The following is a 13,271-nucleotide window of genomic DNA, read 5'->3' as shown; positions in this document are numbered from 1 at the left end:
AAATGGCATCCAGAAAACTTAAGCTGCCTATCCAACAACCCAAAATGGTTTTAAGTACTGTGGTCAGTGATTGGTTAGATTAAGAAGCCCATGGCTTGCTGAAATTCTATTTTCATACATAAAACAGATGGCACCTTAAAAATTACAAAGGCAATATATAGATTTGACTAACACCTCTTTGGTTGTCACATATACAGGTAATTTATTATCACATACATAATTTTTATATTTCCAAAAATCTGGTTTGACTTTTTGAGCTATCCTAGTCGACCCTCATTTTACTGGTTTCCTCAACACCTAGGGGCAAGTGCCCCCAGGCTGTCGGTTAACTAATTACCAATGAGAGAAAATCATTGGCTCATTTGCAGCTACTTTGGCCTGTTAGCAGTTGGTTCCTTAAACAAGAGTAAAGGAAAACTCACTACCATCAAATTGGATTTTCCTAACACAGAAGTGGTAATGTGGATCATTCAACTTCTCATGAGCTTATGTTTAAATATTCAACCCTCTCCTTATCCCAGAGAGCTTATAAAAACATAGGCAGTGCAATATAAACGTAAGTAGAGACTACTTTTGGAGACAGAAAAAATCCAGTTCCCATCCCATCTTAATCCACTATCAACTTTGTCAACCTGAGCTAACTTCTTACTCTCCAAACTCATTATTGCTCATTGATAACAAAAACGTAGTATATACCCGACAGGACTCTGATGAGTATTAAATGCATCAGTCTTACAAGAACACAGAGTTCAGAATAATTACTTAAATGCTATCTCTTTTTGATGGACTTGTCTTGTTATCCCCAAATATCTCCTGGGCTTCTCTGCAGCAACAACGTACTTCCCTGCCTCACTGATTCAGTCTTATGATTTGCTTTGGCCAATGAAAAGTGAGCAGAAAGGACATATTTTATTCCTAGATCTAAGTTTTAAGATCCAAAATGTACTCTGTCATGATTTCTAATTTCCCTTTGGTAGTATTAGAGGGAGAAGCGGCTTTATCAGCCTGGATCTCCCAGGGAAAGCAACAGGGCACAGTCAGAATTTAGCTGTAATCAACTTGCAGTGTGAGCAAGAAATAAACCTTTGTTATTGTGATCCACTGACATTTTGTGACTGTTCATTCCTATAAAATAACCCAGCCTCCTGTTTGATGCACTTATTACTATTATAAATAAGATAAATAAGACAAATGCAAATAGTTATTGAAAATTATAAAAGTGTGGGAGCGCCTGGGTGGCTCAGTCATTAAGCATCTGCCTTCGGCTCAGGTCATGGTTCCAGGGTCCTGGGATTGAGCCCCACTCCCTGCTAGGCAGGAGGCCTGCTTCTCCCTCTCTCACTCCCCCAGCTTGTGTTCCCTCTCTCGCTGTGTCTCTCTCTGTCAAATAAATAAAATCTTTAAAAAAAAATTATAAAAGTCTGTATAGTCAGGGATACTTTGTCGATGTTAGATGCAAATTAAACTCAGCTTTCTTTTAGCTACTTCATAGAGCAAACATTTAGATATTAGATTCAGTGTCCATTATATAATAATAAGTCAGTTACTAAGGGCAATAAAACTGATGAGGGAGCAGAAGGCAAGCTGAGGACAAAGCACAAGCTGATTCGCTGCAAACTCTCCCCTCCCACTACTGGGTGGGTTATGTAGGACATTCCTCCAGGAAACCCCCAACTGTCTGAAAGTTAATGCTTTGCTAGAGGGAAAAACAACCTTAGCTTGACAACAGCAAGACCTCCAGTATCCTGAGGGTTTTCTTTGGCATATGAAAGTCCTTTTGGACACCTCCCTTTTTTAACCTCCCCCAACTCCCAAGTATATAATCAACCATTCCTCATAACCCCAGTGCAGCAGCTCTTTCTGCCCCCAGGTCCTGTCCCTTACTTTAATAAAATCACCTTTTGCACCAAGCAGGTCTCAAGAATTTTCTTGGCAGTCGGCTCCAGACCTCACCAACATCCAAAGCTACATCAAAAGTACTTCTAGGGGCGCCTGGGTGGCTCAGTTGGTTAAGCGACTGCCTTTGGCTCAGGTCATGATCCTGGAGTCCTGGAATCGAGTCCCACATCGGGCTCCCTGCTCAGCAGGGAGTCTGCTTCTCCCTCTGACCCTCTTCCCTCTCATGCTTTCTATCTCTCATTCTCTCTCTCTCTCAAATAAATAAATAAAATCTTTTTAAAAAAAAGTACTTCTAGATCAGAAATATTAACTATGTCCCATGGATCCTCACAAAATGTACATATGTATTTATAAATATATATTTGACTAGCAAATTAAATCCAGTGTGGGGAAATTGTAGGATTTTCAGTCGTCTTCTTCTCTGACCTGTGGCAGTCATTATAGTTATTTGCAAAACAGTGAGGCAACTAAAACCACCAGTCCTAATCTGAATCTAATCTGAATGAATCTACAAAAGCATAGATTTACAGTTTTAAATTTGGAGTACTCTCTGCTCTAACAGGCACTCTTGTTTTCTACCTGCAGTAGAGGTAGAATGGTGTAAAATATGGAAAGAGATGGTAGGAGAGCATAGTCTCCCCCCACCCCCACCTTTTCTCTCTTCTCACTTGCTCTCATCTCTACTCTTTTCTTCTCATTTTCCTTGTCCTCATTTCCTCTTTCCTCTATTAACCCTAGCTTTTAGTTGACCCATTGCATGTAATAGGAACGTATGGAAAATCTTAAGTCATCAAAAATTTTTCTATCATTTTCCTTGAATTGTGATTCTCTACAGCTCCAAAACTAATGAAGCAACAGTATTCATTACTCCTAAGTTTGGGTACAGTATTAGACCAAAGAAATCATTGTTCAATTTGAGCTCAAAATCTAAAAGCACATGAAGAAACAATTGCATTGAAAGCCAGGCTTTGTTGAGAGTATTTTCTAAATTTTATTAACTTTCCTGTATATATCATGATCTAATTCTGGTAGATCTGAGTGCTAGGGCTGCACTCAAAGTTATAGCATAAAAAATCTGGAGAATATGCTGAAAGAAAAGTCCACATTTGATAGGAAACTTTCAACCCTAGAGAGATGAAGGGAAGAGAAAGGCAGAAGCAGGAGGTTCAACTTTGGCATTCTGTCTTGACCCCTTCTTAACCATTACTTCCCCCAACTCCCAGTCATTGTCCCAGCCCATCCATAGTGGAACACACCATGGGCTTGGTACGAGGGCAGAAATGACAAACAGTGTTAACATCCATGTAAGTTTGTGGCAAATGTCAGTATAAGAGTTCTACTGCTTTTCTCTCAGCAAAGGCATGCATTAATTATATTGCCAAACCAACATGTCACTGGAACTCTAGCAGGAAGCCATGACTAAAGGAGGGATTTGAAGTTAATGCCAACAAACCACTGCATAACACAACAATGAGCGGAGAGAGTAGAGGACCATTTTGCCCCTCAGAGGAATGCAAGGAGGCTGAGACCCTTTCTAGGGAGCCAGAACTGGTACAGCCTTCAAATAAGGCAGCTGCCTATCCAAATGTGCTTCACATTAAGCAGTCAGATTAATAATGTTCCCATACCTTAATGCTTAGTCCCTATGTTTGGAGAAACCATAACCAAAATCTGGTTATCTTTACCAACTTTCTGAATATTTATACACAAATGGAGAAATTATTTAATAGTTATCTCTTCTTTCCTACTAAATAATTCAAAGACTTGAGTACATAGAGTATATTTTTGGATATGATTGGAAATCAAGATTCTTTTCCCCCAGCTTTATCAAGATGTAACTAAACATTGTATACATTTAAGGTATACAATATGATGATTGATACACTTCCTTATTGAGAAATTGTCACTGTAGGATTAGTTAATTATGCTATGCTATGCATCACCTTGCATAATTACTTTTTTGTAGTGCAAACATTTAACTACTCCACTAGAAACTTTCAAGGGTATATAAAATGCAAGATTATTAAGATTTTCAGATAGAGAGAGGAAGATGATGGAGTAGGGGGATCCTGAGCTCATCTCCATGGACACACTGAAGAAACAACTACATGTAATCTAACTCACTATAAAAATGACCTAAGATTGGCAGAGCAGACTTTCAATAGCTAAAAGGCATAAAGAAAAAGCCACAAAGCCACATCAAGGAGTATGAGGAAAAGAGGTACAATAGGGAACTTGTGGGTCACTGCCACACCAGGGTATCACAGGCATTGAGGCAATCCCTGAGAATCAAGTCATTCAAGCCCTAAATCAGGGACTAGTACTGTGAGGACCTTCAATGGGACGATAAACCATTAACCTATGGCTTTGAAAAAAATCAGTGGGACTTCGCTCTAGGAAAGCCAGAAGGCTGCAGGAAACCAAGTTCTTAAAGGGCAGTGTGATAGATCACTTGGCCTCAGACCCAACATGGAAGCAGCAGTTTGAAAAGTGCTCGAGGTATCTATGAAGATTCATTGACAATTTTGAGATGCATACCCAAGGGTCAGGGATCTGCAAGAGCTTTCTCTGGGAATAGAGATGCTGTCAGGTACTATTTTTCTTCCTCTTTAGCCTACCTAACCTGACACTTATGGCAACCGGTTCTGAACACCACCTATGTTGGTAGTATTACTTTCCCAGTCTAGGTGTCCCACTGAGGACCCACTCTGCCCAACTCATGTGCCAGAAAGTGACCCTCTAAAGCACTTCCCTTTCTGCCACACCCAGCAGGTAACCTCAGTGGAGGCCAGCATGCCCTAGAGCTACTACTGCCCCACCACACTTGGCAAACAGCAACCACTAGGACCAGTACCACCATTGCCCCCCATGGCTATTCCTGCCCACTGAAGGAGGGATAGGGAGCTAGCCCCACTGACCAGCTCACCCACAAAGGCTGCAGCCAGGCAAGCCCTGCTCAGCAATGCACGAATGGCAGTCATGACTGGTCTTTTTGGACATCCAGGCTGAGGGCCAGCCCCTCCTACTCGAGCACCCATAGCAGTCACAGCCTCACCACAAGAGGGAGCATGCAGCCCACGAAGGTGCTACCACTGGAGCACCTGGCCCTGGTGACCAAGGGGGATTGTATTACTAGGCCCCACATGATGCTTCTATATAAGACCACTACTTTCAAGACAAGGAGATGTAGTTGAACTAAAACATAGTAACAAACACAGAATCAAACATTAAGAGAGAAAGGAATATGATCCAACAAAAGAACAAAACACCAGAAAAAAAGCTAAATGAAATGGAGATCAGCAATCCACTTGATAGAGTCTAAAGTAATAGTCCTAAAGATGCTCACTGATCTCGAGAGGAGAGAGGGATGAACTCAGTGAGAACTTCAACATAGAGATAGAAAATATGAAAAAGAACCAAAGCTGAAGAATATACTATCTGAAATGAAAGATAAACTATAGGGAATCAACAGCAGATTAGAAATTGAAGAATGGATTAGTGATATGGAAGACAAGAGTAGAAAGCACCCAAGCTCAGTAACAAAAAGAAAAAAAAATGAGGACAGTTTCAGGGACCTCTGTGACAACATCAAACATGCAAACATTTGTGTTATAGGAGTCCCAAAAATGAGAAGAGAGACCTAAAGGGACAGAAAACTTGTTTAAGAAATAGCTGAAAAATTCCCTACTCTGGGGAAAGAAACAGACAGCAGGTACAGAAAGTACACAGAGCTGAACAAGATGGACCCAATTAAGTTCACACAAAAAACAACAAAAGAAAAGCAAACAGTTATATACGAGGAAACTCCATAAGGCTATCAGGTGGTTTTTCAGCAGAAACTTTTCAGGCCAGAAGAAGTGACACAATATATTCCAGGTGCTAAAAAGGAATAAGACAAAAACAAAACAAAAAACATAACCAGGAGTACTCTACTTGGCAAGGTTATCCTTCAAAATATAAGGAGAGAGAAAGAATTTCCCAAATGAAAGTTAAAAGAGTTCATCACCACTAAGCTGGTCTTTTAAGAAATACTAAGGACAACTAAAGTGAAAAGAAAAGGCCATAACTTGAATTAAGAAAAGTATAAGAAAAAAATTTCATTGGTAAAAACAAGCATACAGTACAGGTAGTAGATCATTTATAAAGTGGGTGTGAAGGTTAAAAGACAAGTAGTAAAATCAATTTTATCTACAAAAAATTAGTTAAGAGATAAAATAAGTTGTAAGATATGACATCATATACATAAAATACAGAGAAGGGTAAAAATTGTAGAGCTTTTAGAATGTGTTCAATTTTAAGTGACTATCAACTTAACCACAAGGGAAGAGGGTGAGAGAAGGAGAAAGGACAGAACTACAAAAACAACCTGACAACAACAAAATGGCCATAAGTACATACTGATCAATAATTAAATGTAAATGGTCTAAGTGCTCAATTAAAAAACATGGGGTGACAGAATGGAACAGAATTAAAAAAAAAAAGACCCATCTATATGCTGCCTATAAGAGAATCCCTTCAGACTAAATACATATATGGTCTGAAATAGAAGGGATGGAAACAAAATATTCTATGCAAATATGAAAAAAAAGAAAGCCAGGTTAGTAATACCCATATCAGTCAGAAGGAAGGAAATAAAGATTAGTGCAGAAACAGATGAAAAAAAGAAAATATTAGGGAAAAAAAATCAATGAAACGATTATCTGGTTCTTTGAAAGAGCACTGATAAACCTTTGGCCAGACTTCAAGAGAAAAGAGTACTCAAAATGGAAAGAGGAAAAATCACAACTGACACCAAAGAAATACAAAGGAATATAAGAAACTACAAAAAAATTATATGCTAAGAAATTGGACAACCTTTAAGAAATAAATTCCTAGAAACATACAATTTTCCAAGACTGAATCAGAAGAAAATCAGAACAGATCTATTAGTAGTCACAAAATTGATTCAGTAAACACCAAACTCGCATAAAAATGAAAGTCCAGGACCAGGCAGCTTCACAGCTGAATTTTTTAGCATTTAAAGAAGAGTTAATATCTATCCTTCTCAAACTATTCCAAACTATTCATTTTACAAGGCCAGCATTAACCGAATACCAAACCAAAACCAGATAAAGACACACAAACACACAATTACAGGCCAACATCACTGATTAACACAGATACAAAAATCCTCAACAAAATATTAGCAAACCACATTCAACAACACATTAAAAGGATCATTCACCACAATCAAGTGGGATTTATGCTGAGGATGCAAGTTAGATCAACATCTACAAATCAATCAACATGATACACATTAATAAAAGGAGAGTGAAAAACCATATCATTTTCTCAACAGATGCAGAAAAAGCATTTGACAAAATTTGACATCTATTCATGATAAAAACCCTCAAAGTGTGTATAAGGGAACATATCTTAACATAATAAGGCTAAATATGACAAACCCACAGCTAATATACCCAATGGTGAAAAGTTGAAATTTTTCTATCAGAAACAATGCAAGGATGCCTACTCTTACCAATCTTATTCAACATAGTACCAGAAGTCCTACCTCAGCAATTGGACACAGAAATAAACTGCATCCAAATTGGTAAAGTAAAACCGTCACTATTTGCGGATGATAATATATATAGAAAAACCTAGAGACTCTATTAGAAGCTATTAATAAAGGATACAGCAGCCAATATACAGAAAGCTGTTGCATTTCTAAACACTAATAAACTATTAGAAAGTGAAATTAAGAAAACAATCCCATTTATAATCACATCAAAAAGAGTAACATATCAAGGAATAAATTTAACCAAAAAGGTGAAGGATCTGTAATCTGAAAACTCTAAGACATTGATGAAATAGACTGAAGACGACATCAATAAATGGAAAGATAGATCATTCTCGTGTATTGGAAAAATGTCCATACTACCAATAATTGAGAGAGTCAACACAATCCTTATCAAAATACCAGTAGTGTTTTTTATATAACTAAAATGAATAATCCTAAAATTTGTATGGAACCATGAAAGACCCTGAAGACTCAAAGCAATGTTAACAACAACCTTGGAGATATCACAATTCTTGATTTCAGGCTATACTACAAATCTACGATAATCTAAACAGTATGGTACCAGCACAAAAATAGACACACAGTTTGGTGGAATAGAATAGAGTACCCAAAAATTAACCCATGCTTATAAGATCAATTAATCTCAAGAAAGACTAGAATATACAATGGAGAAAAGGGAGTCTTTTCAATAAATGGTGTTGTAAAAAACTGGACAGTTATATGCCAAAGAATGAAAATGGACCCCTTTCTTACATCTTCCACAAACTCAAAATGTATTCAAGACCTAAATTTAAGAGCTGAAACCGTAGAAGTCCTTTAAGAAAACATTAGCAGTAATGTCTTGGACATCATCAGCCTCTGCAGTATTTTTCTGCATAGATCTTCCCAGGCAAGGGTAGCAAAAGCAAAAATAAACAACTGGGAGTACATCAAACTACAAAGCTTTGAGATACTGAAGGAAATCATGCACAAAACCTTAAGGCAACCTAATGAATGGGAGAAGGTGTTTGCAAATGATATATCCACTAAGGGGTTAATATCTATAATATGTGAAAAACTTAGCTCTGCCCCCCAGAAACAAAAAATGGGCAGAAGAGCTGAAGAGACATTTTTCCAGAGAAAACACACAGATGGCCAACAAACACATGAAAAGATGCTGAAAATCACTAGTGCTCAGGCAAACATAAATCAAATCTACAAGATCATCTCACACCAGTCAGAATGACTAGCATAAAAAGGCAAATAAATGTTGGCGAGAATGTGGAGCAAAGGGAACGCTCATGTGCTATGAATATAAATCGGGGCAGCCACAGGGGAAAACAGGATGGAGCTTCCTCAAAAAATTAAAAATAGAGCTACCGTATGACTAAATAATTCCTCTTCTGGATTTTTGCCCAAAGCAATGGAGGCATGGAGAGTTTAAGTAACTTTCCTAAACTCACTGAATTAATTGGTATGGAATGAGGAGTTTCCACACCAGGAAGTCTTGCTCTGGGGACTATCCTTTCCATCACAAAGTTGTAGAAATTATTGCTTTAGGGCTGGGTTAAGAAATTTACTCTGTAGTCTAAAAGCTATGAGAAGCCATTTAGACATTTTAAGTAACAGATGGAGAGGTAGGGAGTAACATGGACAGTTGGGGGGACAAGGGTGTATATGAGAAGAGAAAGGGCTCCTACATTAGTGTCAACAAGAGATTGTGGAAATAGGACGTTTCTATTTTAACTAAAACTTTAACATTTCTTGTGTATAGAAGTATTTATCACCAGATCAAAGAAATAAGTTTTTCCCCTTTACTCACAGATTTTAAAAATGCTTAATGAAGTAAGCCTATAAATACCTTGTCTTTCAATTGCCTCTTTTCAAGTAAACAAATTCATTTTATCCAACCATAGGGTAGCAGGGAATCAGATCACTGTTTGTCCCTTTCTATTTTCTAGATTCCCTCTTAGAGCTAGGAATAATAAACCAGTAATTGCTCAACACATACAAGGTCACAGTTTTCAGGGGCTGGGACACTGCCTGTTCCTCCTGTTTCTTTGATAACTTTTCTCGACACTGGTAAAGAACATTTTATATCTAACAATCTCTCCAGCTAGGTGCAAGAGTAGTCACCCTGAGTTTTGCTGATAGCCACAACATTTCAAACTTGCATGACATCACTACATGCTCTTCATTCTCTTTGCGCTCAGCGATTTCCAGGACAAACCCAGGACTGTCTCAAATGCTATTTAAGTCCCAGCTGCCCAGACCATCCATTTTGTGCTTGCTTATTCCTTCACTCTGCTCATTTCCTAGTAGAATCCCATTTTTCATTCCTTCCTGCCCTTCCATATCCTTGCACTGGGCTTCAGGAACTCACAGTTGGTCATCAACCAACTCATCTTGTATCTTTAACCTCTTCATGTTACTTTCTCCTTGCTCTCATTCAATGATTTTAGCTCATCAGCTGGATATTAGAATCATCGCAGAAGATTTGTACTAATGCTCTAGACTATGTCACATCAGTTAAATCCAGAAGGATGGAGCGTGGGCATTTAGTAACTCTAAAAGCTTCCCAGGTGAGAAGTATAGAGGGTTGAGAGCCACTAGATCAGGGTGATCTTCAGACCAGCAGTGGCAGCATTACCTGGGAACCTGTTAGGAATGCAAATTCTCAGCTCACCCCAATTAAATAGAAACTCAGAGATGGGGCCCAGAAAGCTGTGTTTCACAAAACTTCCAAGCTTCCATGATGAGGACTGAGTTTAGTTTAGTTTATGTGACTATTGCCTATGAACTCTATCTTCCCGGTTTTAGGCAGTTTCCTGCCATAACTCACTTATTTCTGGACCCAGAGGTTTGATTTTATATTCTTGTTCATTCCCTCTCTGCTTCCAAAATGTTTCTCCTTATTGCTGCTTCAAAATACCCCAAATATTTGAAGAGATTATCATCAAATTTAGTTACCCATCACCTGATTCTTTTAGTCACCATACTGATATATATATATATATATATATTTTTTTTTTTTTTGGTCATTTACTATTCTCTTAATTCCCTCTCATGAATTCCAGTGCCTGGCTCACCATTTTTGTTTTTGTTTGTTTTCCCCTCCATTGTTATTCCTTGGTGATGTCAACATCCTTTCAGTCATGTGTTAACTACTCAACACCTGACCTTTATTCCTTATTAGCCTCTTTTTTTAATACCTTTTCCTCAATGTCCCCTTCAAATCAGTCTACCACCCTCACGGTCCAATTAACTATAACTTGTGGAATTGATTCGGGTCCCAGAATTCCCATCCAACAATCCCTGATCTCTACTGAGACCACAAAGCCTTGACCCTGTTGACCTGTTTGCCGTCTTCCTAATCATTGCCAAAATGACTCAACTAATTTTTAATTCAATCCCTCTCTCCCTTCTTCCCTCCATTGAATTTACCTGCAAAAATTCAACTGTGGCAAAATTCATCTCTTTACACCTGGTTAGTTGATGGCAAAAACAAAACAAAACAACACAAAACAAAACCCCCAAACTTTGACGTATATATTTTATGACCACAAATATCGTGCCAGGTGATTCAAGTAATTACATACTAGAAAGCCCACATACACTTCTTACCATATGCCAAAGCAGTTACAATGGATTTATAAACATACTAAAAATTTATTGCTCTCAAAAACTTAAGGTAAATGCTATTAACCTTATTTCAAAGTTAAGGGAACCAAAGCTCAGAATTTAAGTATTTTGATCCAAATCATAGAACAAGGAACCAACAAGGATTTGAATCAGATAAGCTTAGGAATGTTGCTTCTACAATACTTCCCTAATAAATATACGATCCATTCCCCAAAATAACCATTTCATAATCTCTCTTCCTTCTATTTACTTCTCTCAGTTATCAGTTGATGACCTCACATTCACAGAAACTACAGACCCATCCCATGTGCAATGCTGTCCTTAGAAGCAAAATTCTAACACTTGCCAATATTCATTGTTTACATTTCCTCACTTATCTCTCTTCACTCCACCGTAATTGGGCTTCTGTCTCCACCAAGAACATCTGTTTCAGATCTCAAGGACTTATAGTTCTGCCAAAAGCAAAATTAAGTTACTTGTCCATCATAGATATTTGATGTTTGTGGATACTTCCTAGAGGACTTATTCCACTTTTGTATTTATAGCTACTTCTTTTATGTTTACATTGCCCTAATAATACCGTTTGCTATTCTTAGGAGGCTCATTACCTCCAGTGACTCACTAAATTAGGATTTTCAGGCAGAAGAACAGCAGTTACATTTGTTTCGAAATATTAAAGGACTAGAATAAATGTAAGCATTCAGTAAAAATATATTCACCTTATAAAGGTATTTCTGCAAAACCAGTCAATTATGCAACAGGATAGAAAATTTCAGTAAGGTCTCAAAGTATTTATTTAGCCATCTTAAATACATATGTATTCTTTCTTTTTTCCACTATTATCTTATGTAAAGTAGTAGTTTAAGAGTCATGGAAATACATCCTCCTTAAGCCTTTTTAAGAATTTCTATCAGAGGAAATAAACAGTAATATTTATGTTAAAGATTTTAAACCACTGCATAAAGGAAATCAAATATTTTTAAGAAAACAAAATAACTTCATGAGCACACACATGTAATATTAAACAAAAATTTAAAAACTCCTTAATTACTACTGTCAACATACAACCAAAGCAAACTCTGGGCTTGCAAATGAAGATTTTTACTTGAAAGATAGCTGTTTTATGTTTGTAGTTGTGTTTTTACCTAGGCATAGAAGATTCAGAAAATATTTTACCTTAATTGTCCCTGTTGTCTCTGGTATAAATTCAACTTACATGCAGATATCCAGTAGTCCATTACACTCAAAATGAACAGTTAATTTCATAGACATATTAATAGACAGATTAACATAATTATATGCACTAGATGGAGAAATTCCAGTTTTATGAAGTTTTAGGACTTTATCTAAAATCTGACAATCTTCCCTAAATAAAACTTTAAATCACTGTTTTAAAGGCCTATTTTCCTTCTCTTTGTACAACCAAGATAATTGATACCTGTGTTATAAATCCCTAACTAAACAGGACACATTTATTGAAACTGACTTGACTGTGCAGGAAAGTTTTGGAAACACCCATTCTACCAGCCTAAGTTTCTGGATGCAATCAGTGTGGTCTAAATGAACACTCAAGTCTCAGAGCAGCACTGAGGGAACAACTTGAGAAACCTGAGTGCAGTAAGTGATTGCAGCCGGATACTCATCTTAAAGTTTTGAGGAGCAACTTGTGAAAGAGTAGACAAGGACATGTAAAAATACAGTGGGAATGCACCAAATACACAGGTTAACCTGGCAGGCCTTTAAGGCAGTGATGCCAACATTTTGACCATCAGTTCCTTAGATTTTATTCTTCGGCTGTAAAGCTCTCAAATTTGATGGTTCTAAAAAAGTAAAAAGAAACCTTCCACTTACTCTTTAAGTTGTTCAACTTCATTTCACCGTACACGGCAACAAAAGGAATGCAGGCTTCAGTAAGTCCCAAAAATGTGTTCTCAAAAGTCCCATGAGGAATTCAAAAGTAGGAATAGATCGGAGCCCCACCTTTAGAGTAACAACAAAGTCCCTGTTTTCCTTCTGTCTTAAATGCCTTCCCAAGAAGTCTTTCTGAGTCATCGTGCTGGGTTTCAGCTGGTACCACTCTGCTGACTCCTCCTGCCAAGGAACACCTGTGGGAATTTATGCAAACAATTCTAGAGAGAAAAAGAGGCTGTGGGTAAATATGCAGAAGAAGCTAGAGGAACAAAAACTTATA

Source organism: Callorhinus ursinus, unplaced genomic scaffold (genome assembly GCF_003265705.2).
Source record: "Callorhinus ursinus isolate GAN/ISIS: 27379988/994484 unplaced genomic scaffold, GSC_fseal_2.0 scaffold22, whole genome shotgun sequence".
In the NCBI taxonomy this organism is placed as follows: Eukaryota; Metazoa; Chordata; class Mammalia; order Carnivora; family Otariidae; genus Callorhinus; species Callorhinus ursinus.
The sequence above is the reverse complement of the archived record's forward strand: the minus strand, read 5'-3'. Positions refer to the sequence as shown.